Raw genomic sequence first — 10,881 nt, 5'->3', positions numbered from 1 at the left:
AACCACGGTTAGGTGGTATACAATTATGGACGGACTGCCTGCCGAGTGCAGACACAGAGGTAGCCACAGCCGTGAACTACCGTACTGTACTGTGTCTGCTGCTAATATAGACTGGTTGATAAAGAGATGTCTATGTAACTATGTATGTATAAAGAAGAAAGAAAAAAAAACCACGGTTAGGTGGTATACAATTATGGACGGACTGCCTGCCGAGTGCAGACACAGAGGTAGCCACAGCCGTGAACTACCGTACTGTACTGTGTCTGCTGCTAATATAGACTGGTTGATAAAGAGATGTCGTAGTAGTATGTATGTATAAAGAAGAAAAAAAAACCACGGTTAGGTGGTATACAATTATGGACGGACTGCCTGCCGAGTGCAGACACAGAGGTAGCCACAGCCGTGAACTACCGTACTGTGTCTGCTGCGACTGGATGATAAATGATATAAAAAATATATATATATCACTACTGCAGCCGGACAGGTATATATTATATATTATATAATGACGGACCTGCTGGACACTGTCTGTCAGCAGAATGAGTTTTATTTTTATAGAATAAAAAAAACAACAACACACAAGTGAAGTCACACGACGAGTGTTTAACTTTTTCAGGCAATCACAATATAAGTATACTACTAACTATACTGGTGGTCAGTGTGGTCAGGTCACTGGTCAGTCACACTGGCAGTGGCACTCCTGCAGCAAAAGTGTGCACTGTTTAATTTTAATATAATATTATGTACTCCTGGCTCCTGCTATAACCTATAACTGGCACTGCAGTGCTCCCCAGTCTCCCCCACAATTATAAGCTGTGTGAGCTGAGCAGTCAGACAGATATATAATATATATAGATGATGCAGCACACTGGGCTGAGCCTGAGCAGTGCACACAGATATGGTATGTGACTGAGTCACTGTGTGTATCGCTTTTTTCAGGCAGAGAACGGATATATTAAATAAACTGCACTGTCTGGTGGTCACTCACTATATAATATTATGTACTCCTGGCTCCTGCTATAACCTATAACTGGCACTGCAGTGCTCCCCAGTCTCCCCCACAATTATAAGCTGTGTGAGCTGAGCAGTCAGACAGATATATAATATATATAGATGATGCAGCACACTGGGCTGAGCCTGAGCAGTGCACACAGATATGGTATGTGACTGAGTCACTGTGTGTATCGCTTTTTTCAGGCAGAGAACGGATATATTAAATAAACTGCACTGTCTGGTGGTCACTCACTAGTAAACTCTCTGCACTCTCTACACTTCTACAGTACTCCTCCTAGTCCTAAGCTCCAGTAAATCTCTCTCTCTTATAATCTAAATGGAGAGGACGCCAGCCACGTCCTCTCCCTATCAATCTCAATGCACGTGTGAAAATGGCGGCGACGCGCGGCTCCTTATATAGAATCCGAGTCTCGCGATAGAATCCGAGCCTCGCGAGAATCCGACAGCGTCATGATGACGTTCGGGCGCGCTCGGGTTAACCGAGCAAGGCGGGAAGATCCGAGTCGCTCGGACCCGTGAGAAAAAACATGAAGTTCGGGCGGGTTCGGATTCAGAGAAACCGAACCCGCTCATCTCTACTGCATACTTGTCTTCCTCACCCCCAAAAGTGGGGAGTATAAGGAATATAATGTGGATGAGTAAGACAATTATAATGATTACATCGCATGTTACATTGCATTTAAAGGAATTGAAAAAAAAAAACTGATTAACAGGAGAATAATTTCTTGAGCATCCATAGGGGATAATGGGATGGTGAATTAGTGAATTAGTATTATTAATAATAAAGTGTTGTTGCCAATTTTCATTAAGGGGAAATGTCATGAGTTATGCAAATCTAAGGGTAATTAACATGAAATAGATTCACAAGCTTTCTATGGTGGGATGAAGTTTAATGGAGAAGTGTACATTGTGTTTTGGCATGGGACCAAAATAATTTATGTGATAATAAGAGGGATCGTGATGGTGATAAAGAAAGCTATAGCATGTTTACTGCAGATGATTGGGTTGATTAAAAACAACATTGTTTTAATACAACATAGTTTAATGCAAAAAAAAGGAACTATAGTATGTGTAACAGGTGTTAAGGGGTTATTTGAGAAATTAATAATAAGGCCTGAGGTGTGAGCTATTGTTTCAAAGACAGTAAAGTTTCTTTACTGATAGAAAGAGTTTATAGGAGTTTGAAAAATATTTTGTGTTTAATATGTGTAATGTTGAGAATAAAAAGTCATAATGTGACAAGGAAAGTTTTAAGAATTAAGCATTATTAATCTACAAAAGAGACAGGAAAGGCAGAATTTGAATCATGCATGGTCCAATCGTTGGTTCAATAGTGGTAGAATTACACCTAAGCCTCTGCTTTGTCTCTCTTCTATATCATTTTTTGTTATTCTTTTTGGAATCCAGCAAAGATATGTTATCCAGCAAAGATATATTATCCAGAGACTGATTCAAAACTACAAAATGATTTGACGATTCAAATGTGTCACACAAATTATTTAAACAGTTACAAGAATATCAAAAGCTGCAAGAACCTTGGAAAGATATTTAACCAACACGAAAACACACTGTCCGGCACAGGACAATCACTAAAGAGAGTGAAGACGGTGTTATGGTGAGAAGTTGCTTATGTTTTGGTTCCATTACAGATCGCATAGGATGGTCCTGGGCAAGTACCGCTGACTACTGATACAGCCGTTGCAAAGGCTGCAGAAGAAGGACACCTAGATCCATGAGCTTGCAATGAAATGAAAAGGTCAGAGACCAGAGCTTAAAGGAACCTAAAGCTAAAAAAAAAAAAAACTATTGTATGGAGATACAATACAGAGACTGTTACTACTGTTACTACCACAGAGTTGTATTTGAATGAACCCTTCAATCAATATAGAGATGATTATGATCATTGATAATAGACTATGTGCTTATAAGCTAATATCCTACAGAACTTTTAACTTTTCTGAAAGTATACGGGAGCGACGTTATTTATAACAGCATTAGGACTTAATTTATTTATTTTTCTTTGAAGAGAGAGCGAGCAAACGTGTGGTGTAGGTATGAGTACTCATCCATTATTGTGGATGGGAATTATTTCAATAAGACCCTTCCTTCCTCTTTTCTTTTCTAAGCAGGAAATCCAGAGGGATTTATGACCGGTGTAACGAACACACACTTTGAAAAACGTGGTTGTGAGTATTATACTCCACTTGAAGACAGATGTATAGATTAATGCATGGATAATTTAAATAATTTAGGATATTATTCTGAGGAGTATCCAGTCCAGCAATACCATTAATTGTTGGAAAGATTTTAAGTACTGCAGCTATATAAATTGTATTGCTAATCATTATTTAAGACTATTATAATTGTTAGATATGTATACATAGACACTAGCAGGCCAAAGTTCTGTATGCAATTTACATTTGATGTGATTACCAAAACTTTATAGAGTCGTGATAATAGTGAAACACGGTACATGTGTATAGATACAATAGTATCTCAAGAAAGAACCACCACTGGTGATAATATTAGCTACACATATCGGGTGTATTTCAGTTAGTGGAAATAAAATAGGTCAATAATACACAAAAAAAAATGATCTTATGTAGATAGAAAAGGTTGATTTAAGGGAATGTGAAAGGATTGTTACAATATACTAACCTAAGGTTTCTAGATGTGCTAGATATAATGAGTTAGGTATATATATAGTAATGGTTACATATGATGTTCATTAAAGTTTATGATGTAATATGTATTTTACCAGTAGTAGATTCAAAGGTTAAAAGAAGATATCATACATAACGGGGAATGGTAGTTGTCACCATGTCCTTAGGATATGATATATAATTGGTTACCTATTAATTCTAAAAATGTTTGTTATTTAAGAAGATTGATTTAGCAATTTTATACAAAAACATATATTAACTTGAGAAAAGTTTTCTTTCAGGATGAACTATTCCTAAAAAGAGTAATTGACTCAGTAATCAGGAAACATGTTCCTGCCACCAGAGTATCAATAAAACCTCGAAGTGGTAAAGGTGGCTAATAAGTTCTCCTATGGTCGTATTAGTCGTATGATTAATCAACTGGAAGTTGACGTTTTATTTCAATTAAATTATTGATAACATGATTGGTCTTTATGATAGGATATTCCAGAACTGTGGACATTTATGATGATTCCAGGACATTGGACATGAACTATTACGATACCATATTGTTCTACATTCTTTAATACCACAAATTGGAGGATATTGTTGATTTCAGGAAACAGCACTTTGAGCTCACTGCTGTGCTTATTTGACCAAAGACATTACGGATCCTGATACGTGTAATGCCAAGTATATAAAGGAGGTCCATGATATAAAAGAACTTTAACCAAGGCATTATGATATGGACTGGAAAAGATAAATGTTTAAATCCTAGTAGTCAATTTTCAGGATTAGGAAAATGTTTTTTAAGTATATTGTAGGTGATTGTATGTGATGATGTATTCTGTGATGAGGTTTATTCTTTGGCAACCCCGATGTGATTATAGACATTCATTTGATGTTCACTGTCTACAGGTGCGGCCTATGTTGTATTTAGAAGGCTACTGTCAAACGCAAAATAGCAATACTACATGAAATGATTATCAGTGAACTATACGTTCCCAGAAATTCTCCTGAGATGACAGGGCACATGGATAATGTCCCTGATCAAAGGGTGGAGCTGTCGAATACTGTGACTGAGGCAACCTGCTGACGGCCTAACAGTTATGTGTGTGCACTACGGGATAGTACGTATATTATGTATACATCCAATAAGCAAAGGGTTCTCATATTCACTAGTATAATATGAAAGCATAACAGAATCCATTTTGATTCTAGCTAGATGATATAGCAAATTCATCTTGAACTTTATACACACCCTGAGAGAAAAACAACTTTGTTGGCTGAGTATTGTTTCCAACTACGCACTTTCTAAAAGCTCATAGAGTACAGATGTAATTCCTAATATGGACACAGTTGAAGCTCACGAGTATCTTTTTAGTATTCTTGACAATTGTCCCAATATTGCATAACTCTATTGCCTAACATTGTATTCCTGAGGTATGAAATCATATGGGAGGAATATACAAAAGGGGCGTAACTGTGTACTATATAAAACTCATTGTTGATACGTGTATGTTGTTGTTAAATGATTTGACACAGGACGAGAGAATGCTACCTCTCCCCTGTATACGGGCGTGGCCCTTTGAATAAATAATAATTGATTTTTATAAATCCATTTTCAATTCATTCTTTTACCTAACAACCCAAACAGCAACAAGATGGTTAATTTAGTTAATCCAGAAGAATTCAACAATAGACTAGGAGGGGAGGGGGGGGGGGCAGACTGACGCATATACAGACTAGGAGGGGAAGGGGGCACATTAATTGGTAGTGCCTAGATCCCCTTTGCTGAAAGGATCTTTGCCATAATACACTGGGTCAACGTCACCGTCTATTGGAATAGTAACCTGTGCTGAGTGAAGTGAGACTCCAGGCCCAAAGTGTGGCGAGTGACGCGAGCCTACGATGGTACAATGGAGTCAAACCCCCCCCCCAAGAAAATAACTTACAACTAACCTAGATTGGAGAAAAAATTCAATGCTGTAATGGAATAAGACAACTTCCGCCCCCAGCTGATGTCACATCTGGGCCCTTAAGGCGCTGGGGATATAGATTCTACCCACACTAATGCATATACAGACTAGGAGGGGAGGGGGCACACTAATGCATATACTAACAGGGGAGGATTGGGATCGCAAACCAGCGGGGAAAATTTATGGAAGCAGCCCTCATGAAGGGGGCTGGGGGGGTGGGCTGTTGAGGGGGTGGAGTCTGTCAAGTGGGAGGGATTACTGCTCAGAAAGCCTGAGTAAAGAAAGGTCGGAGAGTGCGCGTCGTAGGCACGCTACAAAATTTTAGGGGTGTGACTTCGTGGGGGAAAGGGGCGTGGTCACATATTACCGCCAATTCACATTATACCACACAGTAGTGCCACTTATACACATTGCACCAGATAGAACCTCCTATACACACTGCGCCAGGTAGAGCACGTTATACATATTCCGCCAGATAGAGCACATTCTACACTTTGCGCCAGGTAGAGCACGGTATACATTTCACGCCATGCAGAGCACATTATACACATTGCCCCAGGTAAAGCACATTATTTTCGGGCTTGAAACGTTGATAATAAAATATATATAGTATATATATAGTATGTGACAGACAGCGATACTCCACACCGCAATAATGAACACCACACAGGAGGTATGTTTCAACGTTTCATTGCCTAAACATAATATACGGCATTTTCATCAGGACGTCATATATGTTTAGGGAATGAAACGTTAAAACATACCTCCTGTGCGGTGTTCATTATTGCGTGGAGTGTCGCTGTCTGTCGCATACTATATATCCTTCTACTGCGGGAAACCAGCTAAGTAATGGTGACATATGGAGTGCCAGGCTTCTGGAGTTATATATATATATATATATATATATATTATATATATATATATATATATATAAAAGAATCCTTCCCAAGTCCTATGCTGAGCCTTGCAGAAGAAAACACAGGCGGCACTCCATGGTCTTGTCAAATAAGTCTGTATTAGAAATTACAGCATGGTGCAAAAGCAGCAACGTTTCGAGACCATTACGGTCTTTTCATCAGGCTGTGCATCATAAATGGTGATACAAATAACTAAACAGTGTTAAAGTGTGCTTACCTGTGTTAAATACCTGTGTATGTGCAGCGTGCTGTGTCCCTCGGAGTCCCGGGCCGTCGGCTTCCGGGTGCGTCAGCAGGTCGCTCCGTTCGTGACGTCATGGTTGCTGGGCAACCCGATCAAGCCTCGGGTCCCGTGGCGCCGGGGGAACCTGAATGTAAAAATAAAGATCAAGCCTCAATTTTTTCAAATAATTATAAATGAGCTTGAATGTTGATAAGTGATATGTTGAAATAAAGATGGTGTAAAGTGAACATAAAAATACATTAAAAACTGAATATACAGGTGCTCTGCCATGTTAGACTATAAGCTCTTAGCTAATTCAAAATATATATTCTAAAGTATTTGCATAATTAATAGCAATCTGCATGTCCTTATAATTGCATATATCCTAATAACGTACATTTCCAAGAGCATAAGCTTAATTTATATGGTGAGCTGTTTCAAGTTAAAAACGTATTCCAGGTGAATTTTTCCTTCAAATCATTGCGTGCTAACGCTCCCAACAGGAATATCCATTTCGATTCACATTTGGCCAAAAGTTTTTGACGATCCCCCCCTCTTGTCAAGGCTGGGATATGATCTATGATCTTGCAGCGAAGGTCTGACAGGCGATGTCCATGTGATCTGTTGTGTCTCGCTACTGGCTGGTCTATATTTTTACCTTCCAGCGCTGCTTTAACTGCTGATCTATGTAGGGCCATACGGTCACGTAGATTACGTATAGTCTGTCCCACGTAAGTGAAGCCACAAGGGCATGTGATGGTATACACAATATACGATGTAGTGCAGGTCACTACATGTTTTATTTTATATTTATGTCCGGTTTGTTGATTGACAAAGAAATGTCCTGGGTCCATGTATTTACAAGTGGTGCATGATATGCACCTGTAACATCCCGGTTTTTTGGTGGTAGCATATAGTGATGTTTCATTCATTTGTGAGGTGATGTTCGTTTTCACTAGTCGATCTCTGATGCTTCGGCCTCTTTTGTAGCTAGGCATAATACTGGTGTTTTTAAATACAGGTAAATCTTTATCACCTGAGATAATTGGCCAAAGGGCCTTAGTTGCTTGTGGAATCACTGCACTAGCTGTGTTGAATGTTGTCACGAAGGGTATTTTAATTCTGTCATCCTTTTTCTTTTTCTGTGTAGGTTGTAACAGTTGTTCACGTGGCATGTGCAACACTGAGCTTTTCATTTTTAACAGCTCTCTGTAGTGATATCCTCTAGAGGCAAATTTTTCCACCATATATGCTTGTTCCAAATCTTCTGGGTTACTTGAAATTCGTGCTGCCCTAATCATTTGTGATCGTGGCAGCCCTTTGATAAGGGCTGGTGGATGACAGCTGCTATGTAATAACATGGTGTTCCGGTCCGTGTTTTTGGTGTGTAAAGTTGTTGTAACCTCTGGATCCGAAAAGAAAAGAATTTGTTCTTGTTGGGACATGTATATATTTGCAAAAGAAGGGGCCACGTTTGACCCCATTGCACAGCCTATGGTTTGGACATAGTACTGACCATTGTGTATAAAATAATTATTGACCAAAGTGCTTTTTAACAACTGTAAAAATAACAGAATAGGAATATCTGAGAATTTGTGTTTATGTAAAAACAGCTCCATAGCTTTAAGGCCTCCTTCATGGAGCATGCCCATGACACACAACAAATTAACAACAGGACATTTAAAGCATTAAGCACAGAATATCCCATCACTCCTGTAATATATACATTACCTAAATTAGACAAAGATGTCCTTAATCCACCCCCTCGCCCTATCATCTCAGCAAGAGGGTCACTGTTGCAACCAGTGTCCAAATTTTTGGATGGACTTATTCAACCGTTTATTTCACAACAGCCTACCTTTTTAAAGGATACTACACAACTTTTACTTAAATTACAGTCTTTACCTGAATTGCCAAATAATACCATACTGTGCACACTGGATGTAAAAATTTATATACAGTTATTCCCCATGATGGAGGCCTTAAACCTATGGAGCTGGATATTCCTATTCCGTTATTTTTACAGTTGTTAAAAAGCACTTTGGTCAATAATTATTTTATACACAATGGTCAGTACTATGTCCAAACCATGGGCTGTGCAATGGGGTCAAACGTGGTCCCTTCTTTTGCAAATAAATACATGTTCCAACAAGAACAAATTCTTTTCTTTTCGGATCCAGAGGTTACACAATTTATTTCATTATATACAAGATATATTGATGATCTTCTAATCATGTGGACGGGCCCGTCATCAACTTTAACTTCACTGATCTCTAAAATCAATAACATGGACAATCCTATAAAATTTACCCACCAATTAAGCACCTCGAGCATCAATTACCTAGATGTCACTATAGGCATCCATCAAGGTAAACTTACAACAACTTTATACACCAAAAACACGGACCGGAACACCATGTTATTACATAGCAGCTGTCATCCACCTGCCCTTATCAAAGGGCTGCCACGATCACAAATGATTAGGGCAGCACGAATTTCAAGTAACCCAGAAGATTTGGAACAAGCATATATGGTGGAAAAATTTGCCTCTAGAGGATATCACTACAGAGAGCTGTTAAAAATGAAAAGCTCAGTGTTGCACATGCCACGTGAACAACTGTTACAACCTACACAGAAAAAGAAAAAGGATGACAGAATTAAAATACCCTTCGTGACAACATTCAACACAGCTAGTGCAGTTATTCCACAAGCAACTAAGGCCCTTTGGCCAATTATCTCAGGTGATAAAGATTTACCTGTATTTAAAAACACCAGCATTATGCCCAGCTACAAAAGAGGCTGAAGCATCAGAGATCGACTAGTGAAAACTAACATCACCTCACAAATGAATGAAACATCACTATATGCTACCACCAAAAAACCGGGATGTTACAGGTGCATATCATGCACCACTTGTAAATACATGGACCCAGGACATTTCTTTGTCAATCAACAAACCGGACATAAATATAAAATAAAACATGTAGTGACCTGCACTACATCGTATATTGTGTATACCATCACATGCCCTTGTGGCTTCACTTACGTGGGACAGACTATACGTAATCTACGTGACCGTATGGCCCTACATAGATCAGCAGTTAAAGCAGCGCTGGAAGGTAAAAATATAGACCAGCCAGTAGCGAGACACAACAGATCACATGGACATCGCCTGTCAGACCTTCGCTGCAAGATCATAGATCATATCCCAGCCTTGACAAGAGGGGGGGATCGTCAAAAACTTTTGGCCAAATGTGAATCGAAATGGATATTCCTGTTGGGAGCGTTAGCACCCAATGGTTTGAATGAAAAATTCACCTGAAATACGTTTTTAACTTGAAACAACTCACCATATAAATTAAGCTTATGCTCTTGGAAATGTACGTTATTAGGATATATGCAATTATAAGGACATGCAGATTGCTATTAATTATGCAAATACTTTAGAATATATATTTTGAATTAGCTAAGAGCTTATAGTCTAACATGGCAGAGCACCTGTATATTCAGTTTTTAATGTATTTTTATGTTCACTTTACACCATCTTTATTTCAACATATCACTTATCAACATTCAAGCTCATTTATAATTCTTTGAAAAAATTGAGGCTTGATCTTTATTTTTACATTCAGGTTCCCCCGGCGCCACGGGACCCGAGGCTTGATCGGGTTGCCCAGCAACCATGACGTCACGAACGGAGCGACCTGCTGACGCACCCGGAAGCCGACGGCCCGGGACTCCGAGGGACACCGCACGTGGCACATACACAGGTATTTAACACAGGTAAGCACACTTTAACACTGTTTAGTTATTTGTATCACCATTTATGATGCACAGCCTGATGAAAAGACCGTAATGGTCTTGAAACGTTGCTGCTTTTGCACCATGCTGTAATTTCTAATACAGACTTATTTGACAAGACCATGGAGTGCCGCCTGTGTTTTCTTCTGCAAGGCTCTGCATAGGACTTGGGAAGTATTCTTTTCTATATGCTAATAGAGGAGGGCACCTTGGCATAATAATCTTTATTCATCCTGAGTGCCGGATAATTCACATCTATATATATCTATATATATATATATATGCAGAGCCGGATTAAGGCTATG

This window comes from Pseudophryne corroboree, chromosome 5 (genome assembly GCF_028390025.1).
Source record: "Pseudophryne corroboree isolate aPseCor3 chromosome 5, aPseCor3.hap2, whole genome shotgun sequence".
In the NCBI taxonomy this organism is placed as follows: Eukaryota; Metazoa; Chordata; class Amphibia; order Anura; family Myobatrachidae; genus Pseudophryne; species Pseudophryne corroboree.
The sequence above is the reverse complement of the archived record's forward strand: the minus strand, read 5'-3'. Positions refer to the sequence as shown.